The sequence below is a fragment of the Nycticebus coucang genome, chromosome 5 (assembly GCF_027406575.1).
Source record: "Nycticebus coucang isolate mNycCou1 chromosome 5, mNycCou1.pri, whole genome shotgun sequence".
Classification (NCBI taxonomy): domain Eukaryota; kingdom Metazoa; phylum Chordata; class Mammalia; order Primates; family Lorisidae; genus Nycticebus; species Nycticebus coucang.
In genome coordinates, this window is record NC_069784.1 from 58,012,912 (window position 1) to 58,027,637 (window position 14,726).

Here is a 14,726-nt window from a genome sequence, read left to right on the forward strand (position 1 = left end):
AAAATAACAAGCCCTATCTTGTTATGACATAATAAATACTGAGTCTGTGTTCTTGGAAGGGGGTCCCTACATAGCTTCAGGATTAGGGGCCGATGGCCAGAGTAATCAGCTGTGCAATTAGAAGGTTGGCAGTTTCACCCTATCCTTGGGCCTCCAGAGAGGGGCTGGAGATCAAGTCCAATCACTAAAGGCCAATGACTTAGTCAACCACTCCTAAATAATAGGTTCTCCATAAAATCCTAAAGGACAGCCCCTGAAGAGCCCCCAGGGTGGTGAGCACATGGAGGTGTGTGAAGGACAGCTGAGGCCATGCACCTGGGTGTGGAAGGCTGCTCTGCACCTTGCCCTGCCATGTGTCTTCCCTGGCTGCTCCTGAGATGTATTCTTTAAAAGAAGTTATGAAACATCTGGAGAAGACTGTGGCTGTCGTCCACAGTGTGGACATGTGATGGGGATGGGGAATGGGTTTATGGGGTAGCGACTCCAAGCGTTCAACTTGACAAGATCCCCACTCAAGGCCACAGAACTCAGGGCACGGGGCTTGTTTTGAGCAGAGTCATGTCAGACTTTGAGTGGTGTCATAGAAGAGAGATGTCTTTAGGTAGGTGAAACTAAGAGTCTATGATGAAAAGTACCCTTAACTTGAACACTTATCTTCAATTGATTTTCAACAAGAGAGACAAGAAAGCTGGGTGCCCATAGCTCAGTGGTTATGGCTCAGGCCACACACAACAGGGCTTGTGGGTTTGAACCCGGCCTTGGCCTGCTAAACAAACAAACAAACAAAAAAAGAGATAAGTCTATTCAACTAAGAAAGAATAGTCTTTTCAACAAAATGTTGCTGCAGGAACAATTGGATAGCCACATGCAAAAGAACCAAGTGAGACCTCCCGGGCCCTGCCCACAGCCCATCCTTCACACACTGCAGATACTCTGGGGTCTTTTTTTTTTTTTTTTTTTTTTTTGGAGACAAAGTCTTAAGGTGTCACCCTCTACCTTTGTCTCGAACTTTTGAGCTCAAGCAGTTCACCTGCCTCAGCCTCCCAGAGTGCTAGGATTACAGGGGTGATCCACTGTGCCCCGCCGTGCTCTGGAGTCATTGAGTAGGATATCTGTTTGTTCTCAAATTAAAGACAAGGGAGGAGACAGGATGGCTGACTGGGACCAGCTTTCCACAGAGGCTCCCGTCCAGTAGGAGGGTTGAAGGACAGGGATTCAGTGGGTGACTTGGTGGATTTGAGCTGCACTGAGAGAGAGGGTTGAGGAGCGCACATCAGCCCTGCTGGGGCAAGCTGCAACTGTAGGGATGCAAACAGAGGGTGTGGAGTCCATCACCAAGTGGATGGGAGTCCCCTCCCCCATGAGAACGCTCAGAGTGCCCCACAAACAATTGGGCAGAGTTCATGGGTCCTCCCACTGCACTCCACGGGACAGACCCTCTAAAAACTGGACCTACCTACCCTACTAGGGTGCCACAGCGTCCTCCTGCCAGGCATAAAACTGTATAAACTGTATATAGGCTCTGCCTGGAATTCTGAGCTCCCAGCACTCCCCTCCACTCATACTGAGGTCTGGGGGCCAGTCCCCCAGGAGTTCAGAGTCTTGGGTGATTTCTCGAGGGGTGTGGATGGGGCCTTGACTGCAGCTGGTTGGCACCAGTTCCGGGCACAGGAGTGAGGACAGGATGGTCAGCAGAGAGGGGACCGCGCCAGAGTGGCGGTTCCCTGAGGCACAGTGTGACAGCTGTCTTTTGGTGACAATGCAGCCGGGCATGGAACTGTGTGGGACTGTGTGTGTTCTCTGCCCACAACCCCGGGCTCCCAGCGCTCCCCATACTCCCCTCTGCTCTCGCTCCAGGGTCTGGAGGTCTGTCCCCCAGGGGTCCAGATGCTCGGGTGATTGCTCGAGGGGTGTGGACAGTGCCAGGCTGCAGCCGGTAGGTGCAGACTCTGGGGCGCAGGAGCGGAGAGAGGATGGTTGGCCCGAGGGAAGCTGCACTGGAGTGGCAGTTGCCTGAGGCATAGGGCAGCAGCCCTCTTTTGCTAGCGATATGGCTCACTACCAAGTGTTCTGAGGCCACACCCCCTGCCTCCCTGGGCAACCAGAGACTCTGAGTGTGGGATTTGCCTGGGGCAATTCCAACTTGCAAACTGAGGAAACTCCCAGGGTGGAGCTGACCCAGAGGTCTGCTTTACTGAACCTGAGACGCACCTGGCCATCGGGGGGATCATCAGCCTATAGACAATACAAAAGCAAAGACAAGCTGATTTGGAACTCAGTTCAGCCTCTCTTCTGGGGGAACCGCAGAGTTGTTCTGTTCTGTTCTGTCAGTAACATTAATCAGGGGCGTGACTGGACCTGAGTGAAAGCATCCCAGCCTTCATCAGGTGCCCAAGGTTGTCGGGCCTCACCTCCTCCTGCTGGAGGGAGGCAGAGCACGGCGGCCTGGCAGAATTCCTTGTGGTTCAGGCAGGTGCAAGCTCCTGGAGTGTCGGTTCACTGAAGGCAGCTGGGTCAGGCAACTGCGGGGCTGTTGGTGACTGGGGATGATGGTGGTGCAGGGTGGGGTGGGGGCAGCAACATTCCTGGACTGATCTGTTGGCTGGGTGGCTCCTCCTGACTCCACGCAGCACTGGGGTGGGCCACACCAGAGTGGTCGCTGGACCCCTGTGGTCCAGTTCCCAGAGAACTCTTGAACTCTCCCACCCGAGACAGGTGCAGACTGAGACAATTGATTTGGACCTTTTGAACTGAGCCAATTGCCTGAGGACAGATCGGGTGGTTCCCTGGGTGTGCGGTGGTAGGAGGGTTTGATTTTTCTTTTCCAGGTGTTTGCAGGTGGGGGCGGGGTGACTTGATTGCTAATGTTTCTCCACAGCTGAGGCTTCAGTCCAGAGTATCAGTTTCACTAGGGTGGAACAGAAAACAAGACAGAACCACTTAGCCCCACCACACCAGACAGGGCCCCAGTTTCTCAGGCCACAACAATGGACAGGCCCTTGACAAAGCCCCAGGGGAAAAAATCAAAGGGAGTAAAACAACCATGGGGTGGAATCAGTGGGAAAAGTCTGGTAACATGAATAAACAGAATAGATCAACCCCCCCAAGGAAAGATATGGCAGATGTAATTGAAGATCCCATTCATAAACAACTGGCTGAGATGTCAGAAATCGAATTCAGAATTTGGATTGCAGACAAGATTAATAAAGTGGAATTAGGAATTCAAGGAGAAATTCAAAAGTTGTCTCAAGAATTTAATGAATTTAAAGACAAAACCACCAAAGACTTAGACACACTGAAGCAAGAATTTGCAGCCCTCAAAGATCTGAAAAATACAGTAGAATCCCTCAGCAACAGAATGGAGAAAGCAGAAGAAAAGATTTCTGACATTGAAGATAAAGCCTTTGAACATTCCCAAAAATCTCAAAGAGGAAGAGAAATGGAGAGCAAAAATGGATCATTCTCTCCGAGAGCTCTGGGATAATTTGAAGAAGGTCAATATCTGAATCATTGGAGTTCCAGAAACAGATGAAGTGGCCTCACTGGGCACAGAGGCCCTTCTGCATAAAATTATGAAAGAGAATTTTCCAGACATGCCTAGAGATTCTGAAATTCAGATAGCGGACAGCTTCAGAATCCCAGCACAACTCAACCCCAATAAGACATCCCCCAGGAATATCATAATTAACTTCACTAAAGTTAATATGAAGGAGAAAATCCTCAAAGCTGCCAGGAGAAAGAAAACCATTACCTTCAAAGGGAAGAATATTAGAATGATTGCAGATCTCTCTGCTGAAACTTTTCAAGCCACAAGAGGGTGGTCACCAACTTTTAATCTCCTAAAGCAAAATAACTTTCAACCCCGGATCTTGTATCCAGCTAAACTGAGTTTCATTTATGATGGAGAAATTAAATACTTTAATGACATTCATATGTTGAAGAAATTTGCCATAACCAAACCAGCTCTTCAGGATATTCTCAGACCTATCCTCCATAATGACAAACCCAATCCTATACCACAAAAGTAAACTCACTCAGAAACTTCAGATCACACTCCAATTTCCACACTGGTGAAAGGATTAAAAATGCCCACTGGACTTTTGAAAAACTCGATACTCAAAGCTTCACCATACTTATAAATAGTCTCCATTAATGTGAATGGCATAAACTGTCCTCTAAAGAGGCATAGGTTAGCTGACTGGATACAAAAACTCAGGCCAGATATTTGTTGCATACAAGAGTCACATCTTAACTTAAAAGACAAATACAGGCTCAGGGTGAAAGGATGGTCATTCATATTTCAGGCAAATGGTAATCAGAAAAAAGCAGGTGTTGTTGCAATTTTATTTGCAGATACAATAGGTTTTAAACCAACAAAAGTAAGGAAGGATAAGAATGGTCACTTCATATTTGTTAAGGGTAATACGCAATATGATGAGATCTCAATTATTAATATCTACGCACCCAACCAGAATGTACCTCAATTTATAAGAGAAACTCTAACAGACATGAGCAACTTGATTTCCTCCAGCTAGATAATAGTCGGAGATTTCAACACTCCTTTGCCAGTGTTGGATCGATCCTCCAATGAGAAGCTGAGCAAAGAAATTTTAGATTTAAACCTAACCATCCAAGATTTGGATTTAGCAGACATCTACAGAACATTTCATCCCAACAGAACTGAATACACATACTTCTCATCAGCCCATGGAACTTACTCCAAAATCGATCACATCTTAGGTCACAAGTCTAACCTCAGTAAATTTAAAGGAATAGAAATTATTCCATGCATCTTCTCAGATCACCATGGAATAAAACTTGAGCTGAGTAACAACAGGAATCTGCATACTCATACAAAAACATGGAAGTTAAATAACCTTATGCTGAATGATAGCTGGGTCAGAGATGAGATTAAGAAAGAAATCGCCAACTTTTTGGAACAAAACGACAATAAAGACACAAACTATCAGAACCTCTGGGACACCACTAAGGCAGTTCTAAGAGGGAAATTTATAGCACCGCAAGCCTTCCTCAAGAGAACGGAAAGAGAGGAAGTTAACAACTTAATGGGAAACTCAAGCAACTGGAAAAAGAAGAACATTCCAACCCCAAACCCAGTAGAACAAAATAAAGAACCAAAATTAGAGCAGAATTAAATGAAATTGAAAACAAAAGAATAATACAACAGATCAATAAATCAAAAAGCTGGTTTTTTGAAAAGGTCTGTAAAATAGATAAACCTTTGGCCAACCTAATCAGGAAAAAAAGACTAAAATCTCTAATCTCATCAATCAGAAACAACAAAGACAAAATAACAACAGACTCCTCAGAAATCTAAAAAATCCTTAATGAATATTACAAGAAACTATAAAAATCTAAAGGAAATTTACCGATACTTGGAAGCAAGTCACCTTCCAAGACTTAGCCAGAATCAAGCGGAAATGTTTAACAGGCCCATATTAAGTTTGGAAATAGCATCAACCATAAAAAACCTCCCTAAAAAGAAAAGCCCTGGACCAGATGGTTTCATGTCAGAATTCTACCAAACTTTTAAAGAGGAATTAGTACCTACATTACTCAACCTGTTCCAAAAGGTAGAAAAAGAAGGAAGATACGTTCTATGAAGCAAACATCACCCTGATCCCCAAACCAGGAAAAGACCCAACAAGAAAAGAAAATTATAGACCAATCTCACTAATGAATATAGATGCAAAAATATTCAACAAGATCCTAACAAACAGAATCCAGCAATACATCAAACAAATTATACACCAGGACCAAGTCGGTTTTATCCCAGGGTCTCAAGGCTGGTTCAATATACGTAAATCTATAAATGTAATCCAGCACATAAACAAATTAAAAAACAAAGACCATATGATTCTCTCAATCGATGCAGAAAAAGCTTTTGCTAATATCCAGCATCGCTTCATGATCAGAACACTTAAGAAAATCAGTATAGAAGGGACATTTCTTAAACTGATAGAGACCATCTACAGCAAACCTACAGCCAATATCATATTGAATGGAGTTAAATTGGAAGCATTTCCACTCAGATCAGGAACCAGACAAGGCTGCCCATTGTCTCCATTGCTTTTTAACATTGTAAAGGAAGTTTTAGCCACCGCAATTAGGGAGAAAAAGGCGATAAAGGGGATCCATATAGGGTCAGAAGAGATCAAACTTTCGCTTTTTGCAGATGATATCATAGTATATCTGGAAAACACTAGGGACTCTACTACAAAACTCTTAGAAGTGATCAAGGAATACAGCAGCGTCTCAGGTTACAAAATCAACATTCATAAATCGGTAGGCTTTATATATACCAACAATAGTCAAGTTGAAAAAACAGTTAAGGACTCTATCCCATTCACAGTTGTGCCAAAGAAGATGAAATATTTGGGAATTTATCTAACAAAGGACATGAAAGATTTCTATAAAGAGAACTATGAAACTCTAAGAAAAGAAATAGCTGAAAATATTAACAAATGGAAAAACATACCCTGCTCATTGCTGGGAAGATTCAACATTGTTAAAATGTCCATACTACCCAAAGCAATATAGAATTTGAATGCAACCCCTATTAAAGCTCCACTGTCATACTTTAAAGATCTTGAAAAAACAATTCTTCGTTTTATATGGAATCAGAAAAAAACTCGAATAGCCAAGACATTACTCAAAAATGAAAACAAAGCAGGAGGAATTACGCTACCAGACCTCAGACTATACTACAAATCAATAGTGATCAAAACAGCATGGTATTGGCACAAAAACAGAGAAGTAGATGTCTGGAACAGAATAGAGAACCAAGAGATGAATTCAGCTACTTACCATTATTTAATCTTTCACATGCCAATTAAAAACATTCAGTGGGGAAAAGATTCCCTATTTAACAAATGGTGCTGGGTGAACTGGCTGGCAACCTGTAGAAGACTGAAACTGGACCCACACCTTTCACCATTAACTATGATAGACTCTCACTGGGTCAAAGATTTAAACTTAAGACATGAAACTATAAAAATACTAGAGGAGAGTGCAGGGAAAACCCTTGAAGAAATCGGTCTGGGCTAGTATTTTATGAGGAGGACCCCCCTGGCAATTGAAGCAGCTTCAAAAATACACTGCTGGGATTTGATTAAACTAAAAAGCTTCTGCATAGCCAAGAACACAGTAAGTAAAGCAAGCAAACAGCCCTCAGAATGGGAGAAGATATTTGCAGGTTATGTCTCCGACAAACCTGATTTTAATAACCAGAATCCTGGTTATAATAAAACCTGGTTTAATAACCAGAATCCACAGAGAACTCAAACGCATTAGCAGGAATAGAACAAGGGACCCCATCGCAGGCTGGGCAAGGGATTTGAAGAGAAACTTCTCTGAAGAAGACAGGCACGCGGCCTTCAGACATATGAAAAAATGCTCATCATCTTTAATCATCAGAGAAATGCAAATCAAAACTACTTTGAGATATCATCTAACTCCAGTGAGACTAGCCTATATCACAAAATCCCAAGACCAGAGATGTTGGCGTGGATGTGGAGAAAAGGAAACACTTTTGCACTGCTGGTGGGAATGAAAATTAATACATTCCTTTTGGAAAGAGATATGGAGAACACTTAGAGATCTAAAAATAGATCTGCCATTCAATACTGTAATCCCTCTACTGGGCATATACCCAGAAGATCAAAAATCACATCATAACAAAGATATTTGTACCAGAATGTTTATTGCAGGCCAATTCATAATTGCTAAGTCTTAGGAAAAGCCCAAATGCCCATCAATCCACAAATGGATTAATAAATTGTGGTATATGTACACCATGGAATATTATGCAGCCTTAAAAAAAGATGGAGACTTTACCTCTTTCATGTTTACATGGATGGAGCTGGAACATATTCTTCTTAGTAAAGTATCTCAAGAATGGAAGAAAAAGTACCCAATGTACTCAGCCCTACTATGAAACCAATTTAGGGTTTTCACATGAAAGCTATAATCCAGTTACAACCTAAGAATAGGGGGAAGGGGGAAAGGGAGGGGAGGGAGGGGGGAGGTGGGTAGAGGGAAGGGGATTGGTGGGATTACACCAGCAGTGCATCTTACAAGGGTATATGTGAAACTTGGTAAACAGTCTGTGAAGCTAGTGAATGATGCCCCATGATTATCAATGTACACAGCTATGATTTAATAAAAAGAAAAAAAGACCTTGAAAAAACAATACTTCATTTTATATGGAATCAGAAAAAAACTCAAATAGCCAAGACATTACTCAGAAATTAAAACAAAGCAGGAGGAATCACGCTACCAGACCTCAGACTATACTACAAATCGATAGTGATCAAAACAGCATGGTATTGGCACAAAAACAGAGAAGTAGATGTCTGGAACAGAATAGAGAACCAAGAGATGAATCCAGCTACTTACCCTTATTTAATCTTTGACATGCCAATTAAAAACATTCAGTGGGGAAAAGATTCCCTATTTAACAAATGGTGTTGGGTGAACTGGCTGGCAACCTGCAGAAGACTGAAACTGGACCTACACCTTTCACCATTAACTAAGATAGACTCTCACTGGATCAAAGATTTAAACTTAAGACATGAAACTATAAAAATACTAGAGGAGAGTGCAGGGAAAACCCTTGAAGAAATCAGTCTGGGTGAGTATTTTGAGGAGGACTCCCCCCCCCCCCCGCCTGGGCAATTGAAGCAGCTTCAAAAATACACTATTGGGACCTGATCAAACTAAAAAGCTTCTGCACAGCCAAGAACATAGTAAGTAAAGCAAGCAGACAGCCCTCAGAATGGGAGAAGATATTTGCAGGTTATGTCTTCGACAAAGGTTTAATAACCAGAGTCCATAGAGAACTCTAATGTATAAGCAAGAAAAGAACAAGTGATCCCATCGCAGGCTGGGCAAGGGACTTGAAGAGAAACTTCTGTGAAGAAGACAGGCACATGGCCTACAGACATATGAAAAAATGCTCATCATCTTTAATCATCAGAGAAATGCAAATCAAAACTACTTTGAGATATCATCTAACTCCAGTAAGATTAGCCTATATCACAAAATCCCAAGACCAGAGATATTGGCATGGATGTGGAGGAAAGGGAACACTTCTACACTGCTGGTGGGAATGCAAATTAATACATTCCTTTTGGAAAGATGTTTGGAGAACACTTACAGATCTAAAAATAGATCTGCCATTCAATCCTATAATTCCTCTACTAGGCATATACCCAGAAGACCAAAAATCACATCATAACAAAGATATTTGTACCAGAATGTTTATTGCAGCCCTATTCCTAATTGCTAAGTTATGGAAAAAGCCCAAGTGCCCATCGATCCACGAATGGATTAATAAATTGTGGTATATGTACACCATGGAATATTATGCAGCCTTAAAGAAAGATGGAGACTTTACCTCTTTCATGTTTAACATGGATAGAGCTGGAACATATTCTTTTTAGTAAAGTATCTCAAGAATGGAAGAAAAAGTATCCAATGTACTCAGCCCTACTATGAAACTAATTCATGGCTTTCACATGAAACCTATAACCCATTTACACCTAAGAATAGGGAGAAGGGGGAAAGGGAGGGGAGAGAGAGGGGCAGAGAGAGGGGGACTGGTGGGATTACACCTGCGGTGCATCTTGCAAGGGTATATGTAAAACTTAGTAAATGTGGAATGTAAATGTCTTAGCACAATAACTAAGAAAATGCCAGGAAGGCTATGTTAAAAAAAAAAAAAAAAGTCTATGAGAGCACGTGGATATAGTATGACTGAAAGGACCTAGGGGAATGTTGATTTGCCTCCTATGGCTAATGGCAATCCGAGTGAGAAATCATGACTGCCCAGGTTAAGAAATGTGTTGGAATGTGTGCATGAGTACTTGGAGACTGACTGAGATGGGTAACAATAGGTGGAATTTCACCCTCCCCTTCACAAGATGAAATGATTGTGTGAGTGGCCCCTTCTTCACTGCTTCAACTTTGCCCCATGACTATTCTGAAAGAAACAAGAAGTTCCAGGTTTTCTGCTTTCTATCTCAGACACAGATCTAGTCTTTGGTGGCCATGTGGCCATGTAAAACTTAGGGTGGGAAATGAAAAGACATCAGAAAGAATATCTGTGTTGTGGCTTTGTTACTGGAATTTCTTCAGTGAGTTCTTGGTTTGGGGGATTCAGGAATTGAGCCCACGGGCCACAAATCAGTAATAAAATGGGATTTTATTGGACATAGGGGCATGCAGAGAGAGTAGAGAGAGTCAGTCATCCCTTGTCAGGGGCACCAGACAGACAACTCCTCAACTGCAAAGAGAAATGCCTTCACCTACCAAACAGCACGAAAGGTAGCCCAAAAACCATTGTGACCCGTTCAGGTACTGCTGGCATTGCCTTACTTGGAACTGACCCCAGAAAGCTACTGGCAGGAGGGAGGAAGCCCAAGTCAGAAGTCTCCTGTATGGGTCATTTATCTAGGGGGTGAATAATTATTCCTGAGAAATATTTTGACCAGAACTTAATAAATGGAAAAATATCTTTACAAACTAAATGAGTGTTCTAACAAATGAATGAATGCAGCCCCACACCTTGAGCAAGGTCATTTGGTTTTTGCTGCAGTTTTTGTCTGGGGAGGAGATTAGAGTATGTGTTCCCTACTCAGGGTGGAGCCATTCAAAGTGTTTAGAACTACTTCATTCCTCTGAGAATATAGGCTGGCCATGTGCACCGGGGATGGGGGGTTCAAACCCAGACTAGGCAATGTATTTGTGCCTAAACATAGAAATCTGATTTCTGAGCTTACCTGAACCTGGAAAATAGGAATTCCCTGTCTAGCCCTAAATGGGAAAATTCTGTATCAATATTATATTCCATAAAATATCTCTCATTTGTAAAATGTAATAATTTAGTAGTTTAAAATGTTGGGGAAACTGAGTCTTTATCAAAAAATAAAATTCAAGCCTTTTAAACCCTCTAATTATCAGTTTGGCCGAGTGAATGGCTGACTCCATAGTGAACTGTGATCCTGTGTTATAGAAAGTGAGTTTTCTGGAAGTGAGAATAATTATACAGAAAGAAAAATAACATTACATTTTTAAAAAAGAATCTTACATAAATTTTGTCCTGAAACAGAATAGTTATTTAAAAAGTGAAAGGCAACACAAAGGTTGAAGAAAGTTTAGAATATTTATAGATTATCTGTGCAGGTTAAATGAAGCTCATAAAAGAAAATTTGTAAAGAAAATTTACATGTTATCCAGTTGACTATGTACTGCCTTTAAATCTTTTGACTTGTAATTTTATTTGAACAAATGTTTTAAGCCTTTGATATTTGACAAACCTTCCAAAACCAAACTCTAAATTTGGGGCTCACCGCCCATAGCACAGTGATTACAAGGCTGGCCATGTGCACTAGGACTGTGGGGTACAAACCCAGCCCAGGCCAACTAAACAACTCTAAACTTAGTCTTTTTGAAATATTAAGATCACTGAGCGGTGCCTGTGGCTCAGTGGGTAGAGTGTCAGACCCATATGCCAAAGGTGGCAGGTTAGAACCTGGCCCTGGCCAGCTAAAATGTCAGTGATAACTGCAAAAAAAATAGCCGGGTGTTGTGACAGGCACCTGGAGTCCCAGCTACTCTGGAGGCTGAGGCAAGAGAATCACTTAAGCCCAAGAGTTGGAGGTTGCTGTGAGCTGTGATACCATGGCAATCTACTGAGGGCAATAAAGTGAGACTCTGTTCTCAAAAAAAAAAAACAAGAAATATTAAGACCACTGAAATTCTGAGAAAAACAAATTAGACGTATTTAATTTATTAAAAATGTATAGGGAAAAAATGTATAGGAAACACTGTCAAATATGAAATGGTAGTTAATTTTGTATACATTATAATTATATGTATGTGTTCCAATATTATAAACACTGGTCTGTCCTAAAAACCTTTGGACTAAAAGCAAACTTCTAAAACTTTTTTTTTTCAAACTTCTAAAACTTTAATTAGAAAGTTACCATGCCTGTGAGTGTTACTAACCTAACTTCAAATAGAACAGAAAACAGTTGCATAGAACAGCTGGTCTGTTATACCTTCTTTTGTTGTTGTTGTTGTTGTTGATTCATTGAGGGTACAAGAAACCAGGTTACACTCATTGCATTTGTTAGGTACAGTCCCTCTTACAATTGTGTCTTGCCCCCAAAAGATGTGGCAGACACCAAACCCCACCCCCTCCTTCCTTCCCTCTCTCTTCTCTTCCTTTCCCCACCCCTCCCTCCTTCTTTCTCTCTCAGCTCTCCCCTTCCCCCACACCCATCGTGTCCTTAATTGTCATTAATTGTCCTCATATCAAAATTGAGTACATAGGATTCATGCTTCTCCATTCTTGTGATGCTTTACTAAGAATAATGTGTTCCACTTCCAACCAGGTTAACACAAAGGATGTAAAGTCTACATTTTTTTAATGGCTGAATAGTATTCCATGGTATACATATACCAGCTTGTTAATCCATTCCTGGGTTGGTAGGCATCTAGGCTGTTTCCACATTTTGGCAATTGTAAGTTGAGCTGCAATAAACAGTCTAGTGTAAGTGTCCTTATGATAAAAGGATTATTTTCCTTCTTGGTAGATTCCCAGTAATGGGATTGCAGGATCAAATGAGAGGTCCATTTTGAGTTCTTTTAGGGTTCTCCATACTTCCTTCCAAAAAGGTTATATTAGTTTGCAGTCCCACTAGCAGTGTGAAAGTGTTCCCTTCTCTCCACATCTACGCCAGCATCTGCAGTTTTGAGATTTTGTGATGTGGGCCATTCTTGCTTGGGTTAGATGGTATCTCAGGGTGGTTTTAATTTGCATTTCTCTAATAGATAGAGATGATGAACATTTTTTCATATTTTGGTTAGCCACTTGTCTATCTTCTTTAGAGAAGGTTCTAATCATATCTCTCGTCCATTGATATATGGAATTCTTGGCTTTTTACATGTGGATTAATTTGAATTCTCTATGGATCCTAGTTATCAAGCTTTTGTCTGATTCAAAATATTTAAATATCGAATAAAAAAATATAAAAAAAATATATCGAGCCTCTTCTTCTGGGCCTCGGTCCTCCACCCATGCCTGCGGAACCTGTTCGCATTGACTGACCAGAGTCCGTGAATTCTCCGCTCTGATCCCGTCCGACCTTCCCCCACCCCAGCTTTCTATTATTTGAAAACTCTGAGAATAATGTACCCACATCAGTTTTTACTAGAGCAAATCACCTGTCATGCCTGGAACAGGGATCGTACCCAAATTGTCCTTAGCCCCAATAATCACGAAATGCACATCTATAAGAAAAATGGGAGCCAGTGGATAAAAGCTCATGAACTCAAGGAGCACAATGGACACATCACAGGTATTGACTGGGCTCCCAAAAGCGACCGCATCGTCACTTGTGGGGCAGACTGCAATGCCTATGTCTGGAGTCAGAAAGATGGTGTCTGGAAGCCAACCCTGGTGATCCTGAGAATTAATAGCGCAGCCACTTTTGTGAAGTGGTCCCGTTAGAGAACAAATTTGCTGTGGGAAGTGGAGCAGGACTCATTTCTGTTTGTTACTTCGAGTCTGAAAATGACTGGTGGGTAAGCAAACACATAAAAAAGCCAATTCGCTCTACAGTCCTTAGCTTGGATTGGCATCCCAACAAGATTTTGCTGGCAGCAGGATCATGTGACTTCAAATGCAGAGTGTTTTCTGCCTGTATTAAAGAAGTGGATGAAAAGCCAGCCAGTACACCCTGGGGCAGCAAGATGCCTTTTGGTCAGCTGATGCCAGAGTTTGGGGGCAGTGGCACAGGTGGCTTTGTCCATGGGATCAGCTTCTCCGCCAGTGGGAGCCGCCTGGCCTGGGTCAGTCATGACAGCACCGTGTCTGTTGCTGATGCTTTAAAAAGTGTACAGGTCTCAACTCTGAAAACAGAGTTCCTGCCACTCCTAAGTGTGTCATTTGTCTCGGAGAATAGCGCTGTGGCTGCTGCTCATGACTGCTGCCCAATGCTCTTTAACTATGATGACCACGGCTGCTTGACCTTTGTGTCCAAGTTAGACATTCCAAAACTGAGCATCCAGCGCAACATGTCTGCCATGGAACGTTTTGGCAACATAGAGCCATGACCAAGGACCACAATACAGCCCTGGAGACACTGCACCAGAATAGCGTCGCTCAAATGTCTATTTATGAGGTGGACAAGCAAGATTGTCGCAAATTTTGCACTACTGGCATTGATGGAGCCATGACAATTTGGGATTTCAAGACCTTAGAATCTTCTATCCAGGGCCTCCAGATAATGTGAAGCTGAGTGAGCCTCTGCCATCCAGCATGACAAACACAGCTCTGCGATTGAATGGAGAGGAAAGCCAGCCCCAAGAAAACACTGAAAACACATATCGTGCAAATATTGTGTGGTTTTGTTTGAGTATAAAATTGGTGAAGGTATTGGTTTTTATAAAGCAGCAGTGATTTTTTTTTTTTTTTGGCTATTTCATTCCATTCTTGACCAAAGCTTCTCTTTAAGTAGTTATTATGGAGAATTGTCGCACTAACTTAAAGGAAAGGGTGAGGGAGATATATAAATTGGTCCAGTAGAAAATTAAATTAAAATACTGACTATGGTTTTGGAAAAAAAAAATATGCAAATATCCTTTCCCATTGTGTAGATTGTCTATTTGCTTTGGTTGTTGTCTCTTTGGCTGTACAG

The 14,726-nt window shown here is 41.9% G+C and overlaps 1 pseudogene; it reads left to right on the forward strand.

Moving 5' to 3' along the window:
* The first annotated feature begins 13,256 nt into the window (after positions 1-13,256).
* On the forward strand, positions 13,257-14,339 carry LOC128586492 (actin-related protein 2/3 complex subunit 1A-like; annotated as a pseudogene).
* The last annotated feature ends 387 nt before the right edge of the window (positions 14,340-14,726 follow it).